The following is a 15145-nucleotide window of genomic DNA, read 5'->3' as shown; positions in this document are numbered from 1 at the left end:
GCAGTTTGGGCACAGATGATTGTGCTTGGCCCTCGGCGCCCCCTCTCACTGAGTCCACAGAGGACGCTGAAGTGCCTGTCGTAGCCACCTCCGATATTAAGGACCCTTCAGCCCAATCTGTTAAGCCTGGAATGCGTAGTTCACAATCTCCGCCAGAGCCAGATCCTGTCCCTGGGGCAGAGAGTGACCTGTGGGAGGAAATGGCTAGACAGAGGAGAGAAGCCTGGAACGCATTGGCTAAGCATGGGCTAGAGAGTGGGGATGAAGTCACCGTGGAGGCGGCGAGGACGTGGGCTCTGCCTGTAGTTTACACCCCGGGGGTAAACCAACAAGGACAAGCTGTTCAGTTAGGGACCTATACACCTCTTGATTGGAAGTTATTAGCTCAGCTGCGACAGACAGTGAGTCAATTTGGATTTAAGAGTGAACCAGCTAAACAAATGATAGACTACATATTTGATACGCATTTGCTAACTGTCAATGACTGTAGAAGCATTGTGAAACTGATGTTTATTCAACATCAGCAGCTGCTGTTTAACGCACATTGGCAAGCTTTAGTTCAAGAGTCGGTTGCAGTTCAAAGAGGACCAGGTGATCCGTTACAGGGAATTACAGTAGAAGAGATGATGGGATTAGGAAATTATAAAAGAACCGAAGCTCAGATGATTTCCGGACCAGACAAAGTTAGGGACGAGGGGGGAGGGAACAGCCTGCCCACGGGGGTGGTAGCGAAGCCGGGGCCCAAGAAAAGGCACGGCAAACGGGAAGTAACCCACCAGTTTTGACTTTGACTGAGATACAAGCGGTTCACAACACCCCCCCCCCCCCCTCTCTGAGAAGCGGCGGGACAATACCGAGTTTGTTACAAAGTCATAATTTACTGAGTTTTTAAAAGGTGTTCATGTACCCTTTTGGAGTTAATTTTGTGTTTTAAGTAATTATGAGTTTATGCAGTTGGAGTTTTCAGAGTTTTTCTCAGATTTAAAAAGTAGCCCGGCACGGCCCAGTTCAGGAAAACACACGGCAGAACGCTGTCGCCATGGCAACCACCGCTGAAACAAGTAACAGCGACTTCAATGAAACCGCCTAAAGTAAAACTACAAAACAAAAGAAGAACAACAGAAAGCTGGACATCTTTGAGAAGGATAAGAAAAAGAGATAGTTTTAATTAGACAATTTAAAAATTAGAAGCTTTGTAAATTGTATTGTTTATAAATTAGCAAATTGTTGTAATTAAAATTGAGATTTAAAAATAAGTTTCTATTGAATTAAGTGCCTTCACAAATCGATTAAAAGATTTAAATGTTGTATTTTTGCATCCCAAGAAACTTAAAAGATTCTTGTTTTGTTTCAGTAATTTCAAAGTTATGTTGATCATATATTACCCATTTGTTGAGTTTTTGACAATTTTAATAAGGAAATTTTAATGTGAATATTTTTGTTATACAAAACACATATAACTGCATATATACCACTTTGGATTTTGGATTTTAGTTTAAAAATTGGACTTGATATTTTTGAGAAGTGCTGCAAAAGCTAAATGACAACTTGCCCAATCCTGTATTGTGGCTTTTTCTTTGGAAAGGCTGCACTTTGGAGTCTTAGCAAATTTGAGCATATACTAGGCAAATTCTTGTTGTGAATGAGTGTTTTTAGTAACATTTGCAGTTATTATGGGTTATTCTCAAAGCTAAATGGCATGGAATTGTGATGTATTTGTTAAATTTTTATAATTTTATAATGAATCCATGTTACTGTTGACTTAGATGTTTTTAAGTTAAGCTGTATAACTTAGATATTTTTTTTTAAAGTTAGGTTTTGCTATTTCCTTTTGTTATAAATAATTATTGTTAAGTTTAAATTTTGTTTACTTTGAATTGTTTTATGTTTCACTGAAAACACTTGTTTAAATTGCAAACCATAGTTATTTTCCTAGAAATATGAAGACAGCTACAACTGAAGCAACTATGATAAACCACTGATGAACACCTGCTTGTGGACAGAAATGAATGCAGACTGTGACACCCTAGACTTCATTGGGAGTTCTATTGGTTGTTACAATCTCTGCAGGTTTTGTTTTTCATAGCTTTATTTTTTATTTATTTTTTTATTTTTTAGTGTTTCCAGAATTTTAAGATGTACCATTGCTAAAAATCAGCTGCCATTAAAGAGGCTTCAAATTAAACCAACTGCTGAATGATTTAATTAGTCTGGTACCTAAGGCTTCCGATTATTTGCTTTGTACAAATGCTGTAAGCATCTCATAGCTGTTGCTATTAAAAATCTTGTTCTAAAAATATATTAAGAGACATCTTTCCAGTTTAAAGTCTAAGGCCCTGGCCAAGTCTTAACTTTACCTGGACAGAATGTTTATCAACAGATCCAGATGTTTTTTGTCCCAAATCAGTATTTGAGTCACTTTTTGACTTTGCAATTTGACCCTATTAATATGACAGCTGGATCAATTTTAAAGTGAGCTTGGAGAATCACTTCCGGAGATGATGATCCAATCCTTCACTGATGATTTTTGGTTTTGTTTGTTTGTTAACTATGAGATGCTGGTGCAGTGTTTTAATAATTAACAGTACCTTCATATTAATTGATTTTTAACTGTTATACGTTCTTACTAATTGTATATAAGGTTTTGTGTTAATGTTGAACAGAAATACATTTCATTTTTATTTTTTAGAAAACGGGGGAAATTGATTCCCTAAAAGCAATTTGATTAGTGTATTTCATTAACTTCAAGGAGAGAAGTGACTGTGTTTTGTTGACAGATTCAGAAAAGTCACCTGTCCATCTGACCAGACTGTCTGCCTCTGAACACATGAGATCCAGTGAACAGAGATGTCATCACACAGTCTTGATACTCCAGACATGGATCAGAAGTGGACCTGTCAGGACACAGTTGTGTCTAAACATTAACAGACATTTGCCAACAGAAATTTTATGTTGTTATTATGATGTGGTGTTTCTAAGATTTAGAAGGGTCTAAAGAACAACTTGAACATCAAAGCCCTCAGTCACCGATCAGCTGCCAGCTGACATCACGGGAGCAGTGAATGTTCCAGGACTGAATCGTGTTGGAGAAATTCTGTAGAAGATTTGGGAAGTGTAGAGACTCCATCTAACTATATATAAAGCAAATTGTAATTGTGTGTTTATCCTTTTAGCAAATTGCTTTCATGCTTAGACTACATATATATAGAGCACGTGTGTTAAAAGTAGTTAGATAATAGTTTAAGACAAAGTGTTTAGAAGTACGTATAAAAAATAACATTAGAATTTTTAAGACTAATATACCTTATATTTTAGCAAATTAATTATTCATAGAGAGGGGGGAATATGTTGTAGTCTAGGGCATTGCGCTGCGGAAGAATTCGGGATTGTAACGGGAAGCTGCTAGACCCCCTCTCTGTTAGGATAGCAAAACCTGCAATTAGCCAATAGCACCCAGGTGTGACGTATGCAGATGGGAGTAACACAGTGACCCCCAGGCTATAAAATGTTAAGTTTCCCTGCAATAAATCGCCATATTGCCATCCATCACATTGATACAGTGGGATATGGACCGCGCGGCTGAGGATAGCCGCCCGTGCTGGTTCCAGCCAGGGTACCAGCCTTGCTTGACCCCGACATATGGTACCGAAACCCAGGAACAAGAAAAGTGAGACAAGAAGAAAGCAAAAATACCCTGAGTCAAGGAGCAGCGGTCAAGATAGTGAGTCTATTCTTGACGGGAGAGCCTGGGCCCAGAAGGATGATGGAATCATCGAAAAAGGTTAGATAGTAAGTTGTAAATTAATTAAGTCGTAAACCTAATTCGCTTGTTATTACAAGGCGTTGGGTTGTCAAAGTCGTAAATGAGTTTGTAAGGTTTATCCACCCTAAGGTGTGGGACAGATGTACTAAAACGCTTGCCAAAAAGAAAGCGGGGGAAGTGTGGAGACTTTTGTGGCAGAATGGTTAGGCGAGAAAGGCCATGACTGTACAAACTTGCTAGAGATAAAACATAACTAGTGTAGAGACAGTCTCAAGGCCGGATTGCCCTTGAGATGTGGGGAGGAGAACAAGAATGTGGTAAACAGAACGAAAAAGAAGGAACAGGGACGGTCTGGTAACCGCAAGAATGCAGAGGCAGATAGCTATGTTTCGTAGTGACGTAAATAGAAGAATAACCAATGATGAGCTATACTTTTGCAATATGTATGAGCTAATTAAATCATGTATTTAAACACAAGTGTAAGGATCAATAAACGAGATTTGCTTGACGACCACCTGGTGTCTGTGTCTCCCTTCTCCGACATTTGATGGCTAAATGGGGAATGCAAATTAATGTTGCAAAAGGTGATACAGAGGCTGGTTCTGTTGTACCTCTGTGTCAAATGTCTGGCAGAGCCTAGGCTCAAGTGTACCCAGAAGTGTGGGCAGCCCCAGGGAAATGGGCAAAATTAGATATGGAGCCTCTCCAAATTTCCCTGAAGCAGCCAGGACAAGAGGTGTCCAAAAGCAATCCCCTGTTCCAAGGGAGGGAAGGAAGGGCTCACAGCCTGTCTGGGAGTCCTGCTCAAGGCACGGCTTGGGGAGCCAGGGATGGCTCCCTAGAATGCTCCTATCCTGCCAAACAAGAAATCCAATGGAATCCACAGAATGCTGCAGGACCCAGGAATAAGAAATGAGATGATGAAACCGAGGCACCCCACACTCTCAGATCCTTACACCATCCTCAACCAGGGGCCCTCCTCACACTGCTGCCATTCACAACTTGATGCAAAAGATGCTTTCTGGGGATCTGCCCACTTCCAGAGGATGCAAACACAATTCTGCCTTGGGCTGGCAACAAGAGGTAGAAGGGAAAATGCTCAAGACATGGACGGTCCTTCTGCAGGGATGCATGGAAGCACCGGCCTGATTGGGGCAAGCCTTGCAGGAAACATCAAAGGAATTGACCTCACCCCCAGGGACTGGCTTAATGCAGGATGTGGATGACTTGATCCAGTCAGGAGGACAAGAAGAGGTAGAGGAAGCGTCTGTGAAATGGCTTCATTGTCAGGCAAAAAAGCAGCTTTGAGTATCTGAAAAAAAAGTGCAAATCGTGGAGAAAATGGTTAAATATTTGAGACCTATTTTGACTGAAGCTTTGTGTTTTATTGACCCTGAGAGGGTTCATGGAATCTCAGAAATAACATTTCCCAGGATTAAAACGGGACAATTCCTACAATTAACAGGGAAATGCAGGAGCCGGATTGAGGATTCTCTCTTCTAGCCAGAACTTCTTTAGCCACAGATAGCGTCAGTGTTAGACAGGGGACATAAGAAAGAGAAAAAAACTTAATAAAATGAAAAAAAATCAAATGATTGATGCCCCAGCCATGGCTCTTCCAGACTCAGAAATCTGAATTGGAAGGGAATATTAAACAGGCCACCCCTGAGCCTGCACTGAAGGCAACGCAGCAGCAGCCAGGGCTCCCCAGCGGGGGAAGCCCCTGGGCCTGCCCACAGATCCTCTGCTCAAATCCTCGGCCTGGCCACCCTCCTTTGCCATCTCCAGCCACTGCGGGACAATCCTTGCTCTCACTCTTGCAGCTTCAGCCCTTTCTGTGCCTGCCCTCGCCACAGCTGCTGGAGAAGGCACCAGGACAATTCCACTCTGCCTCTCAATTACACTCACACTCTGCCCTGCCTGGGATTAGCTGCTGCCAAAATAGACCAACTTTAAAATAGCTTAAAATCTTATTTCTCTGGTCACACTAGGTTTGCCTTTGCCTTGGGGAAAGGAATTTTAAAGGGTTTTTTTTAAGGGATGTTCCACCACTCAGTAGAGATGAAATTTACAACAGACTGGGAATAGCCCAAAAGATTTTCCCCCAGATAACAACCATCAAAACATCCACACCCAGCAGCAAACATCAACCAACATCTCCCCCAGACACTGCCCCAGGCACAACTGGAGACACCTGGTCTGGAAAAGGCTGAGCAGGAAATCCAGGAGTGCCCACCTAATTCACATCACAGGCACAGAAATCCGGCTGCAACAGGAAACCAAATCCTAACAACTCCACACCTTCAAACCAATGAACATTAAACCAAGGGATTTCTATGGGGTCAGACTGTATAAATTTAGAAAAATCTAGTCAAACTCATGTGTCATGGAATGATTTTCTCTGCACACCCAGCCTAAGTGTGCATGAAATTATTCCTGTTGCACATTCTGGCCAGAATCAAGTAATGCCTTATTTCTCTAAAGACATTGTGGAGAGTTTTTGCTTTTCACAGTTTCAGTAAAAAGATTACACCATGAGAATAATTTTTTGTAATAATTTTATTTCTATATTGTCGGTTCTGTTTGGGCCAGTGGTGTGAGAATCAGATTTTAGTCGTAGGAGAATAAAAAGAAAACACTTGATTGCTTTCTCATTCTTGTTTTATATTTGTACGTGACTCTTAGTGATGACAAAATGATGGTATGAGTTTTTCAATGTTCACCTTTAAGCTCCACTTTGAAAACTAGAAGAGCTTTAAAGTTGGCGCTTTAACACATAAACAGTTAATAAAATATTGTTAAAATAAAAAAAAAATAGCAGATTCTGTGGGGTGGCCACATGTGAGTCACGGGATGTCTGCCCTGGAAGAGAAGCTTTGTTCCAGGCAGCCAGGAGAGGAGCTTTAGAAATGCAAATTAACACTGATGCCCCAAAGCCTGCACAATGGACCAGGGGCTTCCTGCCTGCAGGAGGAATTGGAATGATTCCCTCTGCCCCTCAGCCCAAGCTCTGCCTGCTTGCACAGATGGAATTTGCACAGCTAAAGGCACAGCCCATTGTGAGGATATCTGACTCTGCAACAGAAATTGGTTAAGCTGCAAAGGAAAACAGAAAATGGAAAATGTTGTGAAAACTTCACTAAAACAAGTTGGGGGGAATCATCCCTGTCCCCACTCCAACATGTGCTGTCACTGTCTATGTTATATAGGGTGTATCAGACCACTGGGGTTTATTTGCTACCACAAGTTCAGGGAAATCACTTGGGAATCCAAGTATGTGATGATTTAATGAGAGAAAAGCTGACAATTGATGCAGCCCTGGCTGGAGTGAAACAGAAATTAAAAATTAGGAAATAAACACAAATAAATGCTTGACTAAAAGAGGGGTTTGACAAAAACCATACCCTGACACGCTGATCCACAAGAACAAGAAAAGAGTCAGACTGCAAGTTAAGATAAGGAGATGGAATACACAAACAAGATGCAAAGACAAAGGCACCACAATATAAAGGAGATTCTTTAGACCCTAAGCCGGAAAGAACAGATTTAAAGTTACAAAAGGTGGCCAAAGGACTGAAAGGGGCATGGAGTTAATTGTAATATGAAGTGAGGACAAGCAGAGTTACAAAAAGAATATGTTTTAGGTGTATCTTGTAAACCTAGTCTGAAAAAGATAAAAAGAGAAAACCAAATCAAAAAGGTGTGCATGCGTATCAGAGGAGATATCCCCCATGCATCTCAGTGCTGAATAAATTCATACCTACTCTTATAACTACTCTGCGAGTTATAGAGCTCTTTTTATTTTGCATATCAGGAGGGAGCACCCAAAACTGGGGAAAAGATGAACGATCACCAGAACAAATCCTGCAATACCATGGACCAGACCCTGGGAACCCTGATGAATTCATATCAGGTACCAAAGAATCAGTTTCTCATTTCAATAGCATAATTAGATTACAGGATGTCATTGAAATAATAACCAACCAGACAGCTCCAGCTCCTGACCTTCCTCCCAACCAATCCACCCACATGAGGAACACAACATTTCACCATGGGATGGGATCAGATTACCTTTTAGCAGAAAATCAAGGCAGAGTTTGTGGAAAAGTTAAGTAACTCAAACTACTCTTGGCAGATAGATAGCAATGGAAAAGTAGTAAAACAGATAACAAAGGAAACAGCAAAGCAGCTCATGTACTTGTCCAAACGTGGAAAGGATGGGAATGGGACACAGTTTTGTGCTTCCCTGTCAGGCCATGGGTTAAACAAATGCCGTTTCTCCTCTCATGTGCTACAGCAACTCTCATCTTTTTACCATGCACCACACCTTGCTGAGTGCAGCTCATTCAGCAGCTGAGCAAGGGGATGCAGGTGGCAGCCAGGCCTCCTGAGCCACAAACGGCTACAAAAGGACAGAGAATGAGGGCACTGAGAGCAATCCCAAAACCAAAGAACACCCAGGAAGAAAAAACACAGGCAATGAGTGAATCTGCTTGGAGATGGGGCCAGGGACTTGTACATAAGGAAGAAATGGGATAAACCATCAGTTACAGAAAATGTTACTAATTGATAAGGACTGCTGCTCAGACCAAGTCCCAACACATTCGTGAACTTCCAGAAGAACAAGCACTTCACAGAGCCAGGAATATCGGGTGTTATACAAAAAGGACATGCAGCAGGCGGATCGGGAAGGCTGAACCTTCCAAGCACCTCCGCCAGTGTTGGGCAAAGGGACAGGGACATGCGGCCGGGAAAATCAGGACGAAAACGAGGCCGCGTCCTCCAACAACTGGAGAGAGCGCACGGCAAATGGCCCATGGCCTCTCCCTTTGGGCAGCAATAAAGTCACTCGCACACCACTCCTCTGGCTCCTTGGGCCACACAAACCTCTGGCGCCGGGAATTTTCCCGCCCAGCCCCGGGCACAGCGCAGCCACCTCCGGCCTCCCGACACGAAGCGGGACGAGCCAGCGCTGCTCCGCCACCGCCTCCTGCCGAGGCCCCAGCGGCAAGGAGACCGCGGGCAGCCGCTCCCGCAGCGCCCTCAGCCCAGGGCCAACACGGGCCGGCCACGGCACAAGCCACCCGCCACAGCCCCCTGCCGCCCCCTCCCGGGCCCGCAGCGAGCCCCGAGCCCCCGCAGAACCGAGCGCGGCTCCCACCTGCGATGGCTGAGGCCGCCTCCGAGCTCCGCCGCCGCCTCACCGGGCTCCGGCCGCTGCTGCCGCCGCTGCCGGGCCCGCACAGACGCTCCGGCAATGGCGGCTCTCCTGCCCCACGGCCGCCCTGGGGGCGCCAGCGGGGCCGGACTTGTCCCCGCTCTGCCCAATCAGCGCGCGTCAGAGCCACGAGTGACGGCAGAAGCAGCCAATCGCAGCCAGCGGCGGGCTCTGCACACGGCACGGACTCGCCTGGCTTGGGCTGAGCTCCGCCATTTCTCGTTAGCCTGGGCTGAGGAGCGGCCCCGGCGCTGGGCCCGGCCCGGGCAGGAGGCCAAGGAAGCGCCGCTGCGCTGAAGCGCCGGGAGCTCGGGGTGCCCGGGAGCTGAGGGCGCTGCGAACTGGGGGTGAGTCCGGGATGGAGCAGGGCATGCCGGAGCGAGGCCAAAACTGTGTGACTCTCCTTCCTGTCCCGGGCGGGGAGCAGAACACACAAGGGAAGGCTCGGGGGTCTGGATGAGGGTGGGGAGAGTTTAATCCTTGGTCACGGGCACAGCACACCTGACTTGGGTTTAAATTAATTGAATTTATTATCAAGCATGTCAGAACAAGAAGACGAGAAGCAACGTAATTTCTACGGAAATCCATCTTCCCCCCAGCTCTCCCTCCTTCCCGGGCTTAACTTTCTGCCCCTCTCCGTCCCCCTCCCCGCCCAGAGGCACAGGGATGGGGGTCACAGTCAGGTCATGTCAGTGCCTCCCCCTGAGGGACAGGAATCCTTGTCCTGCTGCAGCCTGGGGTCCCTGGCAGGGGCCAGAGTCCCTCAGGACCAGGCTGCTCCAGCGGGGATCGCCAGGGGGATCCCCGAGTCCGGCCAGGAGCCACTTCCATGGCTCTGCAGGGGCTTCCCCCGGGCTCGGGGCCTCTCTCAGGCACCCCCTGCTCCGGCCCGGCCTCATTGCCCCCCTCACCCCCCCATGCAGCGAGTGCCCGGGCAGGGAGATGGACGATTTTCACGGGGCTGAATCTTGGAGTTTCTGAGCTTTATTGGGCTGAATGTTGGTGCTTTGTTTTTTTGTGGGGGCAGAATATTTGTATTTTGGGTGATATCAGATTTTTGGTGTTTTCGAAGTTTTTGATCTGTCTTTGTTAGCATTCAGGAACACACATAATCACAGACTGGTTATATGCAGGTGCTTTATTGAAGCGTGCAGGAACTAGGGGTATCAGCAACCCAAATCTAGCTCCATCATCTTTATCCAAAGTGCACATATTTCTACAATTTCAGCTGTAGCAGTAATCACTATAACAACCTTATCAATATTGCTTCATTAACTTTGTCCATATTGCTTCATGAGACTTAATTCATCCTTGCACGAACATGTCCGAATCTTATCTCTGGGTGGGTATCTTGGAGACCCCAAGTACCAGTTCCCGTTACCGTAAACATTTCAGCTTGCTAGTCCATCCCTAATACCAAGCACTGTTGTGGCCTACCTCTACATGATTTTAAGAAACATTTTCAGAAACATTTAATCCCATAGTAACATATTTCCCCCCTTTGAAAATATTTCACTTTGCTATAATAAGTGTAATGCTTTCACTATATACAGTCCTTTTTCTGAGTTTATACTTGATGTTCATCTTCGAATCCACAGTTGTCGTAAGCGTTGTTACACTCTGGAGGACTTGGAGATGACAAATGCGGATGTGGATCTCTGTCCCATGTCAGCGCCTTTATTATCTTCTGGTTCCAGGATACTCTTTTCTTTGTCTCTCCTTTTAGAACTGCAGAGATTAACCAGATTGCTAAGAACACAATTAGTAGGATTATCAGACTCTCAAGAATAGATTTGATCCAGGAGCTCACATTCCATCCCAACCCTTCAAAAATTGTATCTAACTAACTTGTGGTGAGATCTTCCCTCTCTTTCTGTGCTTCCTGTTCTATTTGTTTTAATGGATTAATGTCGTGTTCTACATCTGCAGTTCCATTTGGGCTGTGGATGCAGCAGTGATCAATTTGTCCTTTTAGGTACCCGCATACTCCGTGTTCTGTCAACAATAACATATCTAAAGCCAATCTGTTTTGCAGGGTCATTTTAGTTGTGGCTTGTAATTGTACATTTAGCTCTCTAAATCCCTCTTTGGTAACTCTTGCCCATCTTTCTACCTGACCTGTAAGTTTGTACAACATCTTTCTATTGTTATAATTTGCTATTGGACCAAACAAGGATTCCAGAGCCCACTCAGATTTTACACTACTGGAGGGTTCCTGCCATCTTTTTTCATCTTCAGTTTTGTTCTCCTGAACTTCTCGTCTTGTCCTTATTTGCAGAAGTTCAGCTCTCCCTTGAATGGGGACCTTTTCCAAATTGGGCATAAGGTGGGGAGGCCTAAAGTAATCTCTTTTACTTTTTCACCTACAGGCAAATGTGTTGTCCAGGTGCCATCGATTGCTGCCCATCCAAATTGGCCTGGACTCTGAATTGTACTTGTGCTACATATTACCTTTTGGATCACTTGTCCTATCTTGTCATTTATTTCACCTTGTTTATGTTTGATTCCTCTGCAGGCACATCCAATTTGCAGAGCTATCACTAGTGGTGGCATTTGTTTTATTTCTTCATCATCAGAAGTACAGTCCTAAGTTTTGTTCCATACCCACCAATTCACTTTGTCTGCCTCCATTCTACTACTGGTTGCAGTGTTCCATACCCCTGGATCTGTTTCATTTTCAGAGCCTTCCCACTTAATGCACCAAGGGCTATCTGCCATAGATTGGAATTTCTGAAGCACACTCATTGACCATGCACTGTCCCAAGCTTCAGCCCGATCTTTTCCTTCCTGTCCTTCACACTTCCACTTTGATACTGAAATCTGTTCTTTAATGACCTTTGCTATCTTTTCATAACACCATCCATAATTCCCTAATCCCCCATCCCAGCCTAGTTTTGGTTCATACTTTCCTCCATTTTCATGACAGTCCCATGTAGATGAATACTTTGGCTTCACAGCATTTTCAAACACTGTCTTATTTGGGTACTCGTAATCTATTTGCAATACATAGCTCACATTTTCATTTTTATTCTTTTGTATTTCAGGGAATTTTGATGTTATAATTCCCCAATTTATTGGGTCTCCTGCTGCCTTTGGTATTGGCAGACAGGCAGTTATTTTGCTGCTGTTTTGCATCTTGGCAAAATCTTTAATTAATCTAATCATCCCATTTTCTGCCTGAATAGTATTAGAGACTTTTATCACTTGTGTTTCTGGCTGCACCCCCACATCCCTCTTCATTCTCAAATGAAGAGTTGTCAGCTGATCCTTTTGCATTTCACATCCCAAGGTAACTTTGATTCCAACTGATGGCAGTGAAGGCCATAAAAAAATCACCATTACAGTCACCAGCAACCTAGACATTTGAAACAATCAAACCCGCTTTATCTGCAGCTTTGTTGGCCCTACAGTTTGTGCAGTCCACAGTGCAGGGGAAACCTTCTTCACTCTGGTGTAATGTATGCAGAGATCCAGTCCAGCTCCTTTGACTGCTGTCAAGGTAGTTAACAGTACCTGATAGGGTCCATTCCACCTTTCTTTTAATGGTTCTTCGTTCCAGCTTTTAACGTACACTTCATCTCCCGGGGGGATGTCATGAACTGGATTCTCAAGAGTCAGCGGCCTGTTCCACACAAGGGTGCTCCGAAGTCGAGCTCGAGCTTTTCCAAGAGGCAGAACATAATTCTACACCTCTTGCTTCCCTGTAACATGTACATTTGGATTAGGTTCAGGGGATTCATATGGTTTCCCATCCAATATCTCATAAGGACTGACTGACATCCCGCTTCTAGGCTTTATCCAAATCCTCAGCAGTGCTATTGGTAAAGCTTGTGGCTGCTGCAATTTAGCCTCTTGGCATATTTTGCTGATTTGCCTCTTCAATGTCTGATTCATCCTCTCCACCTGTCCACTGGATTGGGGTCTCCATAGTGTATGGAGATCCCAAGCTATTCCCAGCAACCTACTCGCCTCCCTCACTACTGTGGCTGTGAAATGTGGGCCCCTATCTGATGATATTCCTAGAGGCACCCCAAATCTTGGAATGATTTCTTGCAGTAACCACTTGACTGTCTCCTTTGCTTGATTTGTGCGACAGGGAAGAGCTTCTGGCCATCCTGAAAATGTGTCAACCCCTACCAATAGATATTTGTATCCTCGAGTTCTTGGTAATTCTACAAAATCTACTTGCCAATGATCTCCTGGTTTTCCCTAATTGTGCCTGTCGTCTAGCCACTGGATTGTTCTTTAAGCAAATTTCACATTTTGACATTAATGATTTTGGATTTTTAACATCCATACTGAAATTAAATTTTGTTTTATCAATTTAATCAGTGCCTCTGCACTCCAATGACATTCATTATGTTTAATTTGTAGAATTTCCCTCATTGTCAAGGAGGGTACCACTGCTTGTCCCTGTGTAGTCACATACCACCCTTCTGAATTCTTCTGTGCATTCAGTGAGCATCCCAATTTCTCATCCTCTATTGAATATTTTGGTTCTGGAGGTAAATTGAATTGAGATACATTAGTTTTTAAAGGTATCAATGCCATTGCAGTTTGCGCTTCTCGAGCAGCTTGTCGGGCTGTCCAGTCTGCTTTCTGATTTCCCTCATGAATTTTGGAGCTTCCTGACTGGTGAGCTTTGCAGTGCATGATTGCTACTTGCTCAGGCTTTTATACTGCTTTTATTAATTGCAGGACTGCATCTTGATGTTTAATGTGTGTGCCTTGAGAAGACAGCAGTCCTCTTTCTTTCCACAGTGCCCCATGTACATGCACCACTCCAAAAGCATACTTTGAGTCAGTCCATATGTTACCCTTTTCCCTTCACTTAATTCTAGTGTTCTGAATAAAGCAACCAGTTCTGCCCTCTGGGCAGATGTATTTGCTGATAATGCTTTTGCCTCCACTATTGTACTGACTGTTGTTGCCTGGGGTTCCCAGAGCATCTTCCTCTCTGCCTCCTTCTCCTCCATTTGTCTAATGCTTGGGCATGAGAAGTCTGGTTTGGGTAGAAAAACAAGGGGTGACCACCTAGGATTCAGGGTTCCTCCTGCCCAAGTCCATCTCTAGAAGTCATCAGGTGTCTTGTGTCCATGAAAGTCTCCAAAGCATCAGGACTGAGAGGAAAAAATCCCTCCCTGGGGTTCCCCTTCTGTGGGGCCCCCACTTTGGTGTCCCAGGGCTTCCCCCTGTGCAGGCTCATCCCTTTTCCGGGCTGCCCCTTCTCCAGGCTCCCCTCCCTCCCGGCTCTCGGGGTCCCCCCTCTCCAGGCCCCCATTTCAGGCTCCGGGACTCCCGGGGCTCCCCCCTTTTCGCTGCTCCCCTCCCCCTGCCGGTACCGGGCATCTCAGGTCAGCTTTGGAGTCCTGCAAGATCCAAACATCGCTCTGCCCGGCCCGGCCCCAGAAAAAGGAACAGGGGTCCCCAAAGATACTTGGAGTGAGCTCCAAATATCCCTTCCCCTTCAAACAAATCCTGCCAGGACGGCCCAAGACCTTCGGGGCGAGGTTCCCGTCCCCGGTGAGCTGCGGGATGCGGGGCCCGATGCTCCCGGCGCGAAGGGGCTGCAGATCCAGAGAGCGATGGACGCACGTGGGGCCTCCTCTGCTGCTCCTCTTGCAGTTCCTGCTCCTCCTCTACCCCTCCTCTTCCTCCCGCTCCTCCTCCTCCTCCTTCCCCTCCTCCTGCATCTCTCGGCTGCTGGCGAGGAGCTGTGGGGTGAGCGGAGCGGGGCCGGGAGGCGGTGGGAAAGAGCTTGGAGAGGGGGATGAGGGGAGCTGGGACAGGGGGAGAGGGGTTCTCAAGGAGGGGCTGCCAGTTAAGCCCAGGAGCCCCAAATGCCCTCCGTGTCCTGGCAGCCCCTGGCGGCGCTGTGGGGGCCGGGCCGTGCCCCAGTGCCGGCTCAGGGGGTGCTCCAGGCTGACGTGCTCCACCTGGCAGCTGGAGCTGAGCCCGCATTGCCGGGGGCGGTTTCCAGCAGCACCAGGAGCTGCTGGCTCCAGTCCCCGCTGGGGAGCACGGCAGTGGCCAGCACGTGGCCCGAGAGCTGCTGCTGGCCCTGGGAGCAGCTCAGCTGGATGTGGGCAGGGGAGAAATCCATCAGGGAGCAGAGCAGGCGGCCGGGGCCGGGCGGGGAGCTCGAGGGCACCAGCGAGATGGAC

The 15145-nt window shown here is 46.0% G+C and overlaps 2 protein-coding genes across 2 annotated transcripts in view; both read right to left on the bottom strand.

The window, feature by feature from the left end:
• The window catches only part of LOC131588627 (zinc finger protein 239-like), a 369862-nt gene that overhangs the window by 166566 nt on the left and 188151 nt on the right, over positions 1–15145 (bottom strand). The window lies entirely within an intron of this gene.
• Positions 1–15145, bottom strand: part of LOC131588459 (zinc finger protein 239-like) — an 88637-nt gene that overhangs the window by 4932 nt on the left and 68560 nt on the right. The window lies entirely within an intron of this gene.

The sequence above is a fragment of the Poecile atricapillus genome, chromosome 26 (assembly GCF_030490865.1).
Source record: "Poecile atricapillus isolate bPoeAtr1 chromosome 26, bPoeAtr1.hap1, whole genome shotgun sequence".
Lineage (NCBI taxonomy): Eukaryota > Metazoa > Chordata > Aves > Passeriformes > Paridae > Poecile > Poecile atricapillus.
Note: the sequence above shows the minus strand (reverse complement) of the source record. Positions and strands in the feature narration are given on the sequence as shown.